We start from the raw sequence: 16,673 nt of genomic DNA on the forward strand, positions 1-16,673 counted from the left end.
GTGAAGGGTTGGATCCCACCCTGCTCTCCTATGCTCTGTTAACTGTCATGAATACATCGCGGATGGCAGTGCAGTTAATCGCGAAGTTCCTAACTGAAGAAGACTCCCAGGTGCCTGACATTCTGTGTGATCTGGATAGGAGCAACCTTAGATTGCTTTTGGCATTCACAGAGCAGGTGCATAGGGTGGACCATTGCTTCTGGGCTTGGGAAACAAGCACAGAATGGTGGGATCATATCCACATGCAGGTGTGGGATGATGAGCAGTAGCTACAGAACTTTCAGATGTGGAAAGCCACCTTCCTGGAACTGTGTGTGGAGCTCGCCCCAGCACTGTGATGCAAGGACACCAGAATGAGAGATGGTGTAGAAACACGTGGTGATTGCTGTGTGGAAGCTGGTGACTCCAGACTGCTACTGGTCGGTCACAAATCAATTTGGAGTTGGGAAGTAGACCACTGGGGCTATGTTAATGCAAGTGTGAGGGGCAATTAATCACATCCTGCCATGAAGGACTGTGACTCTGGGAAATGTGCATGAAATAGTGGACGGCTTTGCAGAAATGGGTTTCCCTAACTGTGGAGGGGTGATAGATGGCACACATATTCCAATTTTGGCACCAGATCACCTTGTGACTGAGTACATCAATAGGAAGGGGCACTTCTCCAGGGTGTTGCAGGACCTTGTGGATGACCCATGGGTGTTTTACTAACATCAACGCAGGGTGGTCCAGGAAGGTGCATGACGCACACATCTTCAATAACACTGGCCTGTATAGAAAGCTACAAGCGGAGACTTTCTTTCCAAACCAGAAGATTTCAGTGGGGGATGTTGAAATGCCGATAGTGATCCTGGGAGACCCTGTGTACCCCTTACAGCCGTGGCTCATGAAACCGTACACGGGAAACCTGGACAGCAGTAAGGAGTGGTTCAACAACAGGCTCAGTAGGTGCCAGATGACAGTGGAATGTGCCTTTGGCAGATTAAAGGCACACTGGTGATGCCTTTATGGCAGGTTAGACCTTAATGAGGATAATAATCCCATGGTCATAGTTGTGTGTGTTATGTTGCATAATCTTTGTGAAGCTAAGGGTGAAAAGTTTGCTCAGGGGTAGACCTCTTGGCTGCTGATTTTGAGCAGCCAGATACCAGGGCTATCAGAGGAGCCCAGAAGGGGGCAATTTGAATCAGGGAGGCTTTAAGACACCACTTTGAAAATGAGAACCAGTAATGTATATCTCTGTGATTGGTGCTGCAATGTTATATTACATGTAGTTTTCCTAAGAAGTAATGGTGACATTTGGGGCCTTACATTCCAGTAAGCAAATGATTAAACTGCCTGTTTATGTATTGGTAGTACCTCCTATCTGAATTTCTAGGAAACAAATAAAGATGAGTTACCATTCAAAAACTTTGCTTTTATTGCACAAGAAACAACACACACACAGATGCTTGGTAGGTAAGGAGGTACCAGGAAGGGCCAACTTTCAGAGCTGTGTGTAGGTCCAGTTATTATTTTGAAAGTTGTCCCAAGGGGGTGGATTGAAGGGGAAACTGAGAATTCCCAGAAAGTGGAAAGGACTGTGCGGGTGGAGTTGTGGGGAGGCACGGAAAAGAGTTCTGAACCTCGTAACCTAGCTGCCTGAAGAGGCTAACCCTCGCCCACTCCCCTTGTGCCCGAGGCCCCACCACTCCCCTTATTCCCCCCCCCCTGCAGGAGCCCAAATCACCCCACCGTTGCCCCTCTGCTCCAGCGCCAGATGGCCGGGGGCAGGGGGGCAAGGCCCCAGCCCTGATGCATCGCAGCCTCAATGCCCACAGCCCCTGGGCAGTGCGGCCACCGCACCCCCAGCTCCAGTGCTCAGGCAGCCGGTCAGCGGAATCGTCATGCTCCCAGCCCCGGTGCTCAGGCAGCCAGTCCTGGAGTGCTGGGCCGGCAGCACGGCCCAGCACCAGCCGCCCTGGCAGCCCCGAGTCCCTGCAGGAGGCATGCTGGCGTGGGGGTGGGGCCACAGTAGGTTGTTTGGGGAGGCAAAGCCTCCCCTTGACTACAATACCCGCCGCCCATGGTTCTGAATGTGCTGCAGGGGAGGGTGGGCATGGATCTGCTCAGTCTGCAGCATTACTAAGGACTTTAGCATCTGCATTTGCTTCTCCATTACTTTAATCATCTGCTCAGTAGCGTTCTTAAACTCCTGATTTTCTTTTCTGTCCTGCCTTTCGGCTTCCCACCACTCCTTGCGTTCCCTTTTCTCTGCATTGGAGAAGTGCAGTACCTCCCAGAACATGTCTTCTTTGCTCCATCTTGGGAGCTTTCTTATCTAGTGGAGACGCTCGGCTGGTGTGTGGGGGGTGTTCCTGAAGGTCACATCTGCCGAAGGACTGGGGATGATGCACAGAAGTGGGATTGTTAAATTCACACACAGCATTCAAACATTTCAGTAAAATAAACCTTTTGCAACATAAAAATCACTTTGTCACTGACCCTTGGCAGGCACATATCTCTGCGAACATCCAAAGCATGGTGAGTGTTGGTGGCGGGGGCAGGGGGAGGGGGCGTTCCACATGGGGAAAAGAGCGCTCTGAAAGCGTTGTGGTCCAGCTGACTAGGGGAAAAAATCTAAAATTCTCCCAGCAGCTCCGTAGTGGTCCAAGCAGGAGAGTGTTTGGTGCGATAACCTGCCATGGTCACCTGGGAAGATGCTATGAGACTTCTCCATGCTGAGCAAACAGGAAATGGAATTTTAAAAATTCCCGGGGCTTCTAATGGGGAGGGGCAGAGGGTTGTTTACCTGGCTGCAGGGCAGTGGAGTTCAAACTGCTGACCAGAGTGGTCACGATGGACATTGTGGGACACCTCCTGAGGCCAGTTAAAGCGATAAAATCAAGCGTGGTGTCTACACTGGCACTTTGTCAACAAAAATTTAGAGGAAAAAGCCTTATGTCTTTCATCGGGGTGGTTTTATTTTGTTGCCAAAACAGGCCATTTTTGCCGCCAAAAGTCACCTTGCAGTGTGTACACATTCACTGTTTTGTTGGCAAAAGCTGCCTTTTGTCGACAAAACTTTGTAGTGTAGACAAGGCCTAACGGAGGGAGAAGCCTTGAAGCTGGAGTTGTAATGAGGATCTCTACATTGAAAAGTCTTAACCTCATCTTCCAGGGGTTTACAAACTGACAGCCCACATGTAGGTATCCTGCTTAGTTATTTGAAATGGACAGCAAGGGGTAAAGTGTTAGTGAATCACCTGAGAGGTATCTGTTGCTTTCACTGCAGTTTGCACAGAGCCTGTAATGCATAATATCTTCAATTATTAACTAATCAACCCTCATAATAGCCCTAGGAGGTAGGCAGGTAAGTATCTTGACTTTAGCAAAGCTTTTGATACGGTCTCCCACAGTATTCTTGCGAGCAAGTTAAAGAAGTATGGATTGGATGAATGGACTATAAGGTGGATGGAAAGCTGGCTAGATTGTCTGGCTCAACGGGTAGTGATCAACAGCTTGATGTCTAGTTGGCAGCTGCTATCAAGCGGAGTGCCCCAGGGGTCCGTCCTAGGGCCGGTTTTGTTCAACATCTTTATTAATGATCTGGATGATGGGATGGATTGCACCCTCCGCAAATTCGCAGATGACACTAAGCTCGGGGGTGAGGTAGATATGCTGGAGGGTAGAGATAGGGTCCAGAGTGACCGAGACAAATTGGAGGATTGGGCCAAAAGAGATCTGATGAGGTTCAACAAGGACAAGTGCAGAGTCCTGCACTTAGGATGGAAGAATCCCATGCACCACTATAGGCTGGGGACCGACTGGCTAAGCAGCAGTTCTGCAGAAAAGGATCTGGGGATTACAGTGGATGAGAAACTGGATATGAGTCAGCAGTGTGCCCTTGTTGCCAAGAAGGCCAACGGCATATTGGGCTGTATTAGTAGGAGCATTGCCAGCAGATCGAGGGAAGTGATTATTCCCCTCTATTCGGCACTGGTGAGGCCACACCTGGAGTATTGTGTCCAGTTTTGGTCCTCCCACTACAGAAGGGATGTGGACAAATTGGAGAGAGTCCAGTGGAGGGCAACAAAAATGATTAGGGGGCTGGGGCACATGACTTACGAGGAGAGGCTGAGAGAACTGGGGTTATTTAGTCTGCAGAAGAGAAGAGTGAGGGGGTTTTGATAGCAGCCTTCAACTGCCTGAAGGGGGGTTCCAAAGAGGATGGAGCTCGGCTGTTCTCAGTGGTGGCAGATGACAGAACAAGAAGCAATGGTCTCAAGTTGCAGTGGGGGAGGTCTAGATTGGATATTAGGAAACTCTATTTCACTAGGAGGGTGGTGAAGCACTGTATTGGGTTTCCTAGGGAGGTGGTGGAATCTCCATCCTTAGAGGTTTTTAAGGCCCGGATTGAGAAAACCCTGGCTGGGATGATTTAGTTGGTGTTGGTCCTGCTTTGAGCAGAGGGTTGGACTAGATGACCCCCTGAGGTCTCTTCCAATCCTAATATTCTATGAATCTATCATCACCCCCATTTATTTTGCAGATGCAGACATTTCAGGGAGTTGCCCAATGTCATATGTATCCATAGCAGACACAGTATCAGAACTCAGGAGTTCATATTTCCCAGCACCATGTTTTACTCACTAGACCATACTGCCTTTGGCACTATAGTTTATCTGAGAGATAGCACAAGTTATGCTGAGACAATACTTGGCTAGGATCTCTCCAAGGAAAGTCATCACTTCAAGAAGTGGTATCAGTAATTAAGTAGGTACAGACAATATTCTATCATCATTGGTTGGATTCTCTCTAGCAGTGTCGAACCAATGCCACAGCCTCCTGGTAGAAAGCTGTGTGTGTCTGGCAACACCATCTCTCAGATGGGATCTGAAACCAAGACCTTTTGGCAGCTTTCACAGGAAGTGTTGATCGTGGTAGCCTGGTCAAATGCAACAGGGGTAAATATGTTCTACCACTGTTAATTCGCTTTGTAGAACTAACTGGAGAAGTTATGCCTCGCGTCTGTGTTTAAAAACCTTTGTGCAGTGTGCTTGCCTCATTCTGTCCCAGAGGTGCATTGTTACAGAGGTAGGTGAATGATCCATCATCTCCACTTTACTTTGGAGTCTTAGTGGGCCAGATTATCAGCTGGTGTTAACTACCACAGCTCCACTGACTTCAGTAGAATGATGTTAATTTACACCAGCTGAAGATCTGGCCCTTTGCTAATATTCAAACATATGAGCTGTGATTGTACCACTCTTGTGTTCATTGCTTAAAAGCTCTGAGAAGCAGAAAAGTCTGTGTGGCTCTCTTCATTCTTTTGGCAAAATGGAGTGGCTCCTTGGAAGGATGAGGTTTTCAGGCTCAGAACCATTAAGTGAAAATGAAAAAGAAATCGTTCCTCCAGAAAGGAGAAACAGGATGATCTTGTGGTTGAGGTGCTAGCCTGGAATGCACGAGAGTTGGGGTAAATTCCTGCCTCTGCCTGAAGGGATTTCCGGTGGGACCTTGGGCATATTACTGAGGTTATGTACACATTACAGCTTACGGCGGTATAAGTTATGTCACTCAGGGGTGTAAATAAGCCACCCTCATGAGCATCGTAAGTTACACCGACCTAAGCACTGGTGCAGACAGTGCTATGTTAGCAGAGAGCTTCTCCCGCTGACATAGCTACTGCCGCTCGTGGGGGCTGGAGTAATTAAGTCAACGGAAGAGCTCTTTCTCATTAGTGTAGAGCATCTGCACTAGCAGTGCCGCAGCTGTGCCGCTGTAAGCTCTGTCCTGTAGCTATAGCCTGAGTCTCTGTCCTGCATCTGTAAAATGGGGATAGCATCTTCTTTGCTGTGAGGGGGATTGAAGGAAAATCCATTCGAGATTTTGAGGTGCTCAGGCTCAGCTTCTATGGTGACAGGAGCTCCATAAGCACCCTAGATGGTCAGATTTCATCTTCTGTATTTGTTCATTTGCTTCTGCCACCACCAGCCTGTCCACACTACATACTGTTCTTAGAGTCATCTAGCATTATGAATCAGCACATCTGCAGCAACTTTGGTATCGAGGGAGAACTCAATTTATTATGGCGCTTCCCCATTTCCAACAAAAATGTTTGAGCGTAGACCAGGGGGAAACCAGTTCAGCAAGAAATAAGGAACACATTGAAAGACCATGAGGGACTCTCCAGTGAAGCAAATGCATGGCCTGATTAACAGTCAGATGCAATGCGGAAGCCTATTGGAAAGGAATGTTATTGTCCATAATAACTCTTTCTCCTTGGTGGAAAGATGATGGCTGCATAATTTGTTCTTAAAAATAAAACCCAGCACTGACTTTCCTCTCTTCCTGATTCTAACTTGGTTTTTATGTTGGGGTTTAATGTGCCATTCGGCATAGTGCTGCCATCAATTATGCCCACTATCCTTTTATTCCACATGCAATAATGGTGCAATGTCATTGGGTCAGTAAAGAGGAGGTTGTGGTTGAGAAGGTGGCACGCTTCCGACACAGCAGTGAATCAACCCTTCCCCAGCTCAGTGATGTGAGGCACTCTGTTGCTGGAAGTGCTTTTATTTGGGTGAAATATAAAACTTAGTTCCTGATCCCTTGTGGTCAATTACATTCTTGGGGCATTTGTGACAAGAGTAAGGGTGTTAACCCAGCTCAGGCAGCTCCCAGCTAAGTTTCCCCTGGAGTTTCAATAGGATATGGCATTCCTCTTGTCCTAAATCACTGTGCAGTGTTGCTGTATATTGCTGCATAGGTGCCAGGCTCCATCCCAGAGCTAGCTGCATTTCAGTGGCAAGTGAGAGGGGACTGGGACAAGTGGCAAAGCCTCCATTGCCTTCAATGTGTATAGGTTCAGTTCCTTAGTTGGTAATACCAGCATCTTCATAGAGGACTAGAGTTAAATACCCAATTCCTCCTGAATGTCAATGGGATTGGACCCCATACTCCCTTAAACACCTTTGAAAATCTCAGTTTGAAGTGACCGAACCTGCTACTATATATACAATATCAGATGATGTTATTAAACTGGAGCAGGGAATCCTGATGGATACTTTACAGCAAATGGAAGGCACATCAGTAAAACTGAAAAAAGTTCTTGTAATATCCAGCTTGGCCTTATTGAGGCCCAGTGACTCTGTTAGCAGGGAAAGCTGGAGTGATGGGGCAAAGCAGGAGGAGGAATGAACGAGAGCACGGTGCTGAGATGGGGTCTCTGGGACATTCTGAGACGTGTCTACTGAACTCTCTTCCTTCTAGCTGTAGTTTTTTGTTCCCTTCCTCCCTAGTGAAGAACCATCACATCATCAGGAAAAGCAGTCTGACATGGCTGATGGTTTGTGAAAAAAGGAAGGAAGAGAGTATAGGGAATGGAAGGAAATGAAACAGGATGTATAATGTTAGGTGTATATATGTGTGGAGTGGGGTATTGTAGCCCCTCTCTGTGCTGTGTCACAATGACCTAAATATTGTATTTCAATGAGTTTCTGGGCTTTTACCGTGGTGCAAATCTCGAGCAAAGTGAGAGGAGAACCAGGGCCTAAATGTCACTGACTGGCATTAAGAGGTATTGTTCCCACTGTAAAACAACGACTGATATCAAAGGGCAAATTTCCTTTGAGTTTGCCAATTGCCAGAGGTCATTCACCAAGGACACTGTGATACCCCGACACTGATTAGGGAAGCTATCTGTGATGTGTGGTCCTATGCAGTGTACGTGGAAGTATCACAACCTGACCCCATGTCTGGGAACAACGTCCGTCACTTCCAAGGGGAATGTTGTGGGGCTCTGATCTGAAGGTGCTCTTTGTGTGGCACTGGATGCATGAACCATGGGTTTTCTGGCTTTCCCTTACCCTGTCCCCTCATGTAGGAGGAGATTACACCTTCTCTTCCACAGCCTGAGGGCCATCATACCGATGAAAATGCCCTAAGGCAGTGACCTATTCCCACTTGCTCAAAGATCCCTCCTTCTATTTCTATCTGGATCCTTCTGAGTATCCTCCAAGGGTTAATACGTCTGTCAGCGATTGGAGAGGTTGGAAAACTTCCCTAGGCATAGCTGGTGATCATTTACCTGTTCATGCTTCAGTGCAGTGCCCAGAGAGGATATAAAAGCATGTAAAAGTTAGGATCCCCTATGTCAACAAATGGGTTTAACTGAATGTAAGGGAGCCTAAACTGGTGTAGGGTTCTTCAATATATTTCCTAGCATTTGGCCCGGTCTATTTTGAAATGACTCCTGAGATGGGTTTCCAGCATGGCCCTCAGGAGACAATTCCACGGTCCAATAAATCCTGCTGCTAGGGTGTTCTCATTCTATGAAACATTCTCCATGAAAGCAAAGCTTCTTCATGCATATGCAAACACTGATGGTCAAGTCTGCTCCCATGTCATTTCTCTTTAAATGAACTACTCTCATTCCTGGGGAGAACTTCATACCTAAACAATACAGAGAGTAGCAAGCACCCAAAGTACATGGTTCATTTTCCAAGTCACTGCCTGTTACTATGGCTATCCACACTGCCACCTAAATGGCTTGCAAATTATTCATTTTAATCCAAAATACATGTGAGTGGCCAGAAGAACCAGATTGGGTCGTGCTCATTCCTGCTTTTACGGCGTGACAAAGACAGAAGTGACTAGGAGGAAAAATTCTGAGTTTAAGTTAATGCAGATCTTAGCTTAAATTACTTGGGCTCTTCAGCATCTGCATGTGTATAATCACTAAGGGGTTATCTGATTACATGTGTTTTTTTCACAACTGTCAGCTAAGTCCTATACCCACATGAAAAATTCAGCATTTGGGAACATTATGTGCAATTATGACTCTCCCTGAAGGATATTGTGTCCATAAAACACAATACTGCTAGAATCATAGAATCATAGAATATCAGGGTTGGAAGGGACCTCAGGAGGTCATCTAGTCCAACGCCCTGCTCAAAGCAGGACCAATCCCCAACTAAATCATCCCAGCCAGGGCTTTGTCAAGCCTGACCTTAAAAACCTCTAAGGAAGGTGTCATAACTATAAAGGGAAGGGTAACAGCCTTCCTGTGTACAATACTATAAAATCCCTCCTGGCCAGAGACACCAAAATCCTTTTACCTGTAAAGGGTTAAGAAGCTCAGGTAACCTGTCTGACACCTGACCCAAAGGACCAATAAGGGGACAAGATACTTTCAAATCTTGGTGCGGGGAAGGCTTTTGTTTGTGCTCTTTGTTTTGGGGGTTGTTCGCTCTTGGGACTAAGAGGGACCAGACATCAATCCATGCTCTCCAAATCTTTCTGAACAAGTCTCTCATATTTCAAACTTGTAAGTAACAGCCAGGCAAGGCGTGTTAGTTTTATCTTTGTTTTCTCAACTTGTAAATGTTCCTTTTGCTAGAGGGTTTACCTCTGTTTGCTGTAACTTTGAACCTTGCTTTCAGGGATTATACAGTTGTCTTTAGGTCTCCTTCAGTTTGGTTTTGTAGCCATCTATCTAACGGAGCCACTGGTACGAGGGTTCACTACTGCCGCGGCAGTTCATGTCTTTACCTCCCAGTTAAAGTATCTGCTTGGAATCAAGACAAAACGCTACAGTGGAGCCCTTTCAGTTCTATATAGTTTAATTGCTGTACTTTCAAATATCACAAAAACCAAAAGAGTTCCTCTGGGCTCTTTGAATCTGATTACCCTGTAAAGTTATTTTCCATCCTGATTTTACAGAGATGATTTTTACCTTTCTTTTTTTTAATTAAAAGCCTTCTTTTTAAGAACCTGATTGATTTTTCCTTGTTTTAAGATCCAAGGGTTTGGATCGGTTTTCACCAGGAAATTGGTGGAGAAATCTCTCAAGGCTACCCAGGGAAAGGTTATAGTACTTGGGAGGGAGATATTCTGGGGGGGAGGTAGACAGAGTTTCCCAAAAAACTCATAAATAATTTGGGTGGTGGCAGCAAAACCAGATCTAAGCTGGTAGTTAAGCTTAGGCTTTGTCTTCACTACCCGCCGATCCGGCGGGTAGCAATCGGTTTATCGGGGATCGGCTTACCGCGTCTAGTGAAGACGCGGTAAAATCGATCCCTGATCGCTCTGCCGTCGACTCCGGAAATCCACCTCGGCAGGAGGCGGCAGCGGAGTCGGCGGCAGCGCGGCAGCGGTCGACTTTCCCGCGTCCTCACCGCTAGGTAAGCCGACCTAAAATACGCAACTTCAGCTACGGTATTCACGTAGCTGAAGTTGCGTATCTTAGGTCGGACCCCCGCTGCAGTGTAGACCTAGCCTTAGAGGTTCTCATGCAGGTCCCCACATCTTACCCTAGAGTTCAGAGTGGGGAAGGAACCTTGACAGAAGGAGATTCCACCACCTCCCTAGGTAACCCATTCCAGTGCTTCACCACCCTCCTAGTGAAAAAGTTTTTCCTAATATCCAACCTAAACCTCCCCCACTGCAACTTGAGACCGTTACTCCTTGTTCTGTCATCTGGTACCACTGAGAACAGTCTAGATCCCTCCTCTTTGGAACCCCCTTTCAGGTAGTTGAAAGCAGCTATCAAATCCCCCCTCATTCTTCTCTTCTGCAGACTAAACAATCCCAGTTCCCTCAGCCTCTCCTCATAAGTCATGTGCTCCAGCCCCCTAATAATTTTTGTTGCCCTCCGCTGGACTCTTTCCAATTTTTCCACATCTTTCTTGTAGTGTGGGACCCAAAACTGGACACAGTACTCCAGATGAGGCCTCACCAATGCCGAATAGAGGGGAATGGTCACATCCTTCGATCTGCTGGCAATGCCCCTACTTATACAGCCCAAAATGCCATTAGCCTTCTTGGCAACAAGGGCACACTGTTGACTCATATCCAGCTTCTTGTCCACTGTAAGCCCTAGGTCCTTTTCTGCAGAACTGCTGCCTAGCCACACGGTCCCTAGTCTGTAGCAGTGCATGGGATTCTTCCGTCCTAAGTGCAGGACTCTGCACTTGTCCTTGTTGAACCTCATCAGATTTCTTTTGGCCTAATCCTCTAATTTGTCTAGGTCCCTCTGTATCCTATCCCTACCCTCCAGCGTATCTACCACTCCTTCCAGTTTAGCGTCATCTGCATACTAAGGAAGGAGCTATAAGAGGCTTGCTTGCTTATAGACTCTAGGTACACAGACCTGTGCTGCCCTTAATACTGCGTTACTGTGGAGAGCCTTTGTGTTGCATACTAATAACCTGTATTTGTGGTATGTGACATTTTCTCTATGCACATAATAGAATTTGCTGGGAAAAGTCTCTCTCACTTACACATACACACATATTATTGGAACTTACTCTCAGGCACCTGAAGTTTGTCTAATGCCTGCATAAGCCATGAATGTAACAAGCAGCTGTGACACATTCTGAAGCTGTAACTTCCAAAATAAGTGTTGCCCACTATTGATTTGTTTTGAAAGAGAGTAAGGAGACAATTTGCCATTGCTTCCCCACAGTGGAAGCTTTATGGAGCAGACTGAATTTTGCAATTCTTTGTGACTGTCAGCTTGTTTGTGTTTTAGCAGGCAAGAAGAACCCACCATCCAAGGGCAAGGTAGTGCTGACCAACATGAAGATACTGAGCAATGAAGAGAGTCAAACCCAGGGGTTGACAGGAGAGCCACCTGCAGCCATGGACTTTACAGCGGAATCCAGGCTTCCCAAAGTCGACATCCCATTAGAATGCCAGGGAAATCTGGGCACAAGAGACACCTCTTCAAAACCAGACTATGTGGCCACGCTGTCTGACCTCAGCACCTTAGAGTCCAAGTGCCAGCTTCACAGATTCTCCAAATTTGAATCAGAGGATTCTGGGGTTGAATTGCCAAGTGGAGCCAATTCTCCGTCTACACCAACGGGCTCCGAGAAGAGCTTTGTGCTTCACACCAGAGACTCGTCTTGTGACTCCGGAGTGCTCAGCACCTCTTCTTCTCCGGGAATTGACCATGTCATAATGAGAAAGTGTAAAGACATCAGAGAAACCAGCCAGTGTGCTTCAGACAGTGAAAAGCAAGTTGAATATTACAGCCAGGCAGCAGATGTGGTGCAGATCCCTACAGCTTCCCTGGAAGATTTCAGTGACTGTCAGGAGGGAGAAAGTCCTAATAAACTTTTTGGCCAAAGTGAAGGACAATATTTGGAAGAAAAACCCAGGAAAGAGATAGACCTTTCCATTAAAGACACTCCTCCAGCTGCTGCCCACATAGAAGAGCAAAGGCCAATCAGCAACCGTTACAAAGAGACCTTTGGGAGGATGCAAGAACTTCAGCTCCATGGACATCAGCTCAAAAAATATCCCACAAGCGACAGCCTGGATGAGTACATGGATGAGTGCTGTCGATTAAGTGAGGTAAGAAACCAGACATGCAAATTGGAATGCTACACGTGGGATTTTCAAATTAGAATAATAGAATCATAGAATATCAGGGTTGGAAGGGACCTCAGGAGGTCATCTAGTCCAACCCCCTGCTCAAAGCAGGACCAATCCCCAACTAAATCATCCCAGCCAGGGCTTTGTCAAGCCTGACCTTAAAAACCTCTAAGGAAAGAGATTCCACCACCTCCATAGGTAACCCATTCCAGAGTGATCAAAATTAGTCTAAGCTGCACAGGTAAAAATCCCATTGACTTCAATGGGAGCAGAGTTAGGCCAACTCTGAGTGCTTTGGAAACCCCCACTCTAAAGTATTATGGTCTGCAGAGAATTGCAGTTGATTTTACAGGACTGTAATTTACATGAAGTAACATTTTTGAGGAATTTATGAGCATAAGGGCCAGAGCCTCAGCTGGTGAAGATCAACACAGAGGGAATAGCGCTAGCCCAATTTACACCAGCTGAGGCTCTGGCTCAGAGAGTCTTGCACTGAAGGGTAGAGTTGCTGCTGCTATTAAACACACACACATTTTGAAGGGGTGGTGGAGTGGTGAGCATGCTAGCCCATCTCATGGTATAGTACCACCTGGGATACTATGGGGTGGAGGTCACAGGCCTAGAAATTTGATAATACAGTGCAACTTCAGGGCCTGGTCATCTCTATTACTGGAAACAATGGCTCCTTTGTATAGTGAGTGAACGTGGACTAAATGCATGAGAGGAACACTGCAGAGCTGCTTGCATTCACACTTTAAGACAAAGATCCCATTTTAACTAGCGAATATCACACAAGAGCAGCAGAAACCTCAGTGCTTTGAGATCAGCAGGTGGAAGGTGCTGCATACGCATAGAGCAGGGGTTGGCAGCCTTTCAGAAGTGGTGTGCCGAGTCTTCATTTATTCACTCTAATTTAAGGTTTCGCGTGCTAGTAATACATTTTAACATTTTTAGAAGGTCTCTTTCTATAAGTCTATAATATATAACTAAACTATTGTTGTATGTAAAGTAAATAAGGTTTTTAAAATGTTTAAGAAGCTTCATTTAAAATTAAATTAAAATGCAGAGCCCCCCGGACCGGTGGCCAGGACCCGGGCAGTGTGAGTGCCACTGAAAATCAGCTCGCGTGCTGCCTTTGGCACGCATGCCATAGGTTGCCTACCCCTGGCATAGAGCATTCTCCTCCTCGAAATCTTCGCCAGTTTCACAGACTTATTTGCTTCTCCATCACAGCATAGAATGTGCACCTGCTGAGTCTGAAATGCAGCTAGAAAAGTGTTTCAGTCACTGAGAATAAGAAGACTTTTTGTGCAGCTACTCTTTGTTGGCAAGAGTTTGCTCTAGTGCTTTGCTTTATGTGCTGACAGACTATTGACTTGCTACCTTGTGCATCTGCTTTCAAGATTCAGCAATGAGAAAATATAATCAAGTAATTAATTCTTGAGAGAGAGAGAGAGAGAGAGAGAGAGAGAGAGAGAGAGAGAGAGAGAGACCAAAGTGTACTGTGACCAAAAGGAAGGAGCTATACGGCCTTGTCAAACAATAATCCTGCAAACACACTGAGCATGTTGAAAGATGCACAATGGAGAAACTCTTCTACTGATGCCCTTCTCCCCCCCAACAGCTCGTCTATTATGCCTAGTCTACACTACGCGGTTAGCTTGATGTACGCTGCCTTGTGCCAACCTCGCCATGGAAGTGTCTTCGCTTGAATTTGGCTCTTGCTGACTTAAGTGCCTCTCTACGCTGATTTAGTAATGCCACCTCCCCGAGCAGCGTAGAATCACAGTTGATGTAGTTAGGTCGACGCAGTGTCAGTGTAGACACTGCATTTCGTACGTCGACTTGTTACTAGCCTTCAGGAGCCATCCCACAATGTCCCATATTCAGGGCCGGCTCCAGGCACCAGCGCAGGTGCTTGGGGTGGCCAACACAAAGGGGCGGCACGTCCGGGTCTTCGGCGGCAATTCGGCAGCGGGTCCCTCGGTCCCTCTCAGTCCCTGCCGCCGAATCGCTGCCAAAAAATGAAGCGGCGGCGGTAGAGCTGCCGCTGAAGTGCCGCCGATCGGGGCTTTTTTTTTTTTTTTCCCGCGGCTCGGGGCGGCAAAAATGCTGGAGCTGGCCCTGCTAGGGTGACCAGATCACCCAAGTCAAATATCGGAACGCGGGGGGTGAGGAGGGGCGTGGCGGGAGGGGGCAGGGCAAAAAAAAAAAGTGGCAGAGAAAAACAAAAAACAAAAAAAAAACCCTTCCTCCACAAGCGCTGGAGGGAGGCCCCGGAGACGCAGGGGAAGCGGGGCCAGGGTGAGTGAGAGTCCGGCCTGGCCCCGAGCAGGTAGGACTCAGTCGGGCGGTAGGGAGAGTAGGGGGGCGGTCCACGGGGCCAGGCGGCGGCTGTTTTCCCCCCCGGGCAGCGGGACTCGGGAGCAGCCGCTGCTGCAGCTCCCACTGCCGCGGGGGGAGGAAGCGGATGATGGCCAAGCTCGGCGGCTGCGGCTCTGGCGCCCAGGCCTGAACCCCCCGGGCCTGCTGCGGGGACCCAGCAGCGCGCACGCTGCACCCAGCCCTTGGCCAGTCGCGTCTGGGCTGCTGCCCAGCTGGTGCTATCCCGCAGCAGCCCCGGAGTGGGGGCAGCACGCCCCAGCCCCCCCCGTCCCGCTCGGGTCCTGCAGGGGAACGAACGGGCCTGGGCTGCTGATGCCTCCGCCCCAGGGCCGCGGCGGGATTGCACCAGCTGGGCAGCAGCCCAGACGCAACTGGCCAGGGGCTGGGTGCAGCGTGCGCGCTGCTGGGTCCCCGCAACAGGTCCAGGTTCGGGGGCGCCAGAGCTGCAGCCGCCGAGCTTGGCCATCGGCCGCTTCCTCCCCCCTCGGCAGTGGGAGCTGCAGCAGCGGCTGCTCCTGAGTCCCGCTGCCCGGGGGGGAGAACAGCCGCCGCCTGGCCCCGTGGACCGCCCCCCTACTCTCCCTACCGCCCGACTGAGTCCTACCTGCTCGGGGCCAGGCCGGACTCTCATTCACCCCGGCCCCGCTTCCCCTGCGTCTCCGGGGCCTCCCTCCAGAGCTTGCGGAGGGAGGAGGAAGGGCGAGCCTGGGGAAGAGGCGGGGATTCGGGGAGGGAGCCAATGGGGGGAGGAGGGGGCGGAGTCGGGGCGGGGGGGGGGGGCGAGCACTTCCGGGCTCCGGAGTATTTGCTTGTTTGTCCAGTGTCCCTACCGCACATCGGTCGGGACGCGGGACAAACAAGCCAATATCAGGACAGTCCCGATAAAATCGGGACGTCTGGTCACCCTAGGCCCTGCCCACATTGACAATACAATTGATAAAAGCGTTCCTGGGGAGGACGTGCACCGCCAACACAAGAAGCCAAAGTGTGCACACACAAGTGATTTAATAACTGCAGTGGCTGTCTACTGCTGTAAGTTAGGTAGACAATTTTATAGTGTAGACATGGCCTTAGACAAGCACCAGAGCAGTGCTAAGGCCTGCCACTTGCCTAATTCTCATTGATTCTAGTGAGGGTTGGGTCTCTAAATCCCTTTGAGATCTGGGTTTAAGCACCCATGCCAAGATTTTCAAGTATGACTAGTGGTTCTGGGTGCCTCCGTTTTTGGGGGGTGCAAATTGAGACACTAAAGGGACCTGAGATTTCAGAAAGTGCTGTGCATCCACTCTATCAAAATCCGGCCCCATGAGGTGTCTCATGTTGGGCACCCTAAATCACTAATCAATTTGCAGGAATCTTAGTCTTTAAACTTAGATTGTGAGGTCTTTGGGGCAGTCGTCTCATGATGTGTGTGCACAGAACCGAGCACAATGGGGCCTCCAATAGACTGCATTTAAAATGAAAGATAGTGATGGATCAGGGCCTTAGCCTACACCCACACTTTCCCCACCACTTAGGTGCTGTACACATACATAGTAAACACACTTTATTTGGAACCCTCCTAAAGATATTGTCTGTTGACTTCTAAGATCTGTACTCAAACCTTCCAGCTATCTCCTGTCTCCATAATGAGCCAGACAGTCCTGAACATTGAGGAAGTTCATAACAGACTGACCCACAGGATCCAGCTATGTTCATGGCATACTTGCAGAGAAGTCAGATAAAAATATCAAATACTCCTGCTAGACAGTTGCACTGTAACACTACTTTATTTTTTAGAATCCAGAATAACAACACACAGTAATCAAAAGCAGAGACACAAAGCTGGATACTTCCTGAGGCAGAGAGGCCCAGCTCTCCCCACCTTATTCTAGGTTGACTGCCTGCTTGCTTCAGCTCCCTAGCCTGCAGGTAGACCAGGAAAC

Source organism: Emys orbicularis, chromosome 7 (assembly GCF_028017835.1).
Source record: "Emys orbicularis isolate rEmyOrb1 chromosome 7, rEmyOrb1.hap1, whole genome shotgun sequence".
Taxonomy (NCBI): Eukaryota; Metazoa; Chordata; order Testudines; family Emydidae; genus Emys; species Emys orbicularis.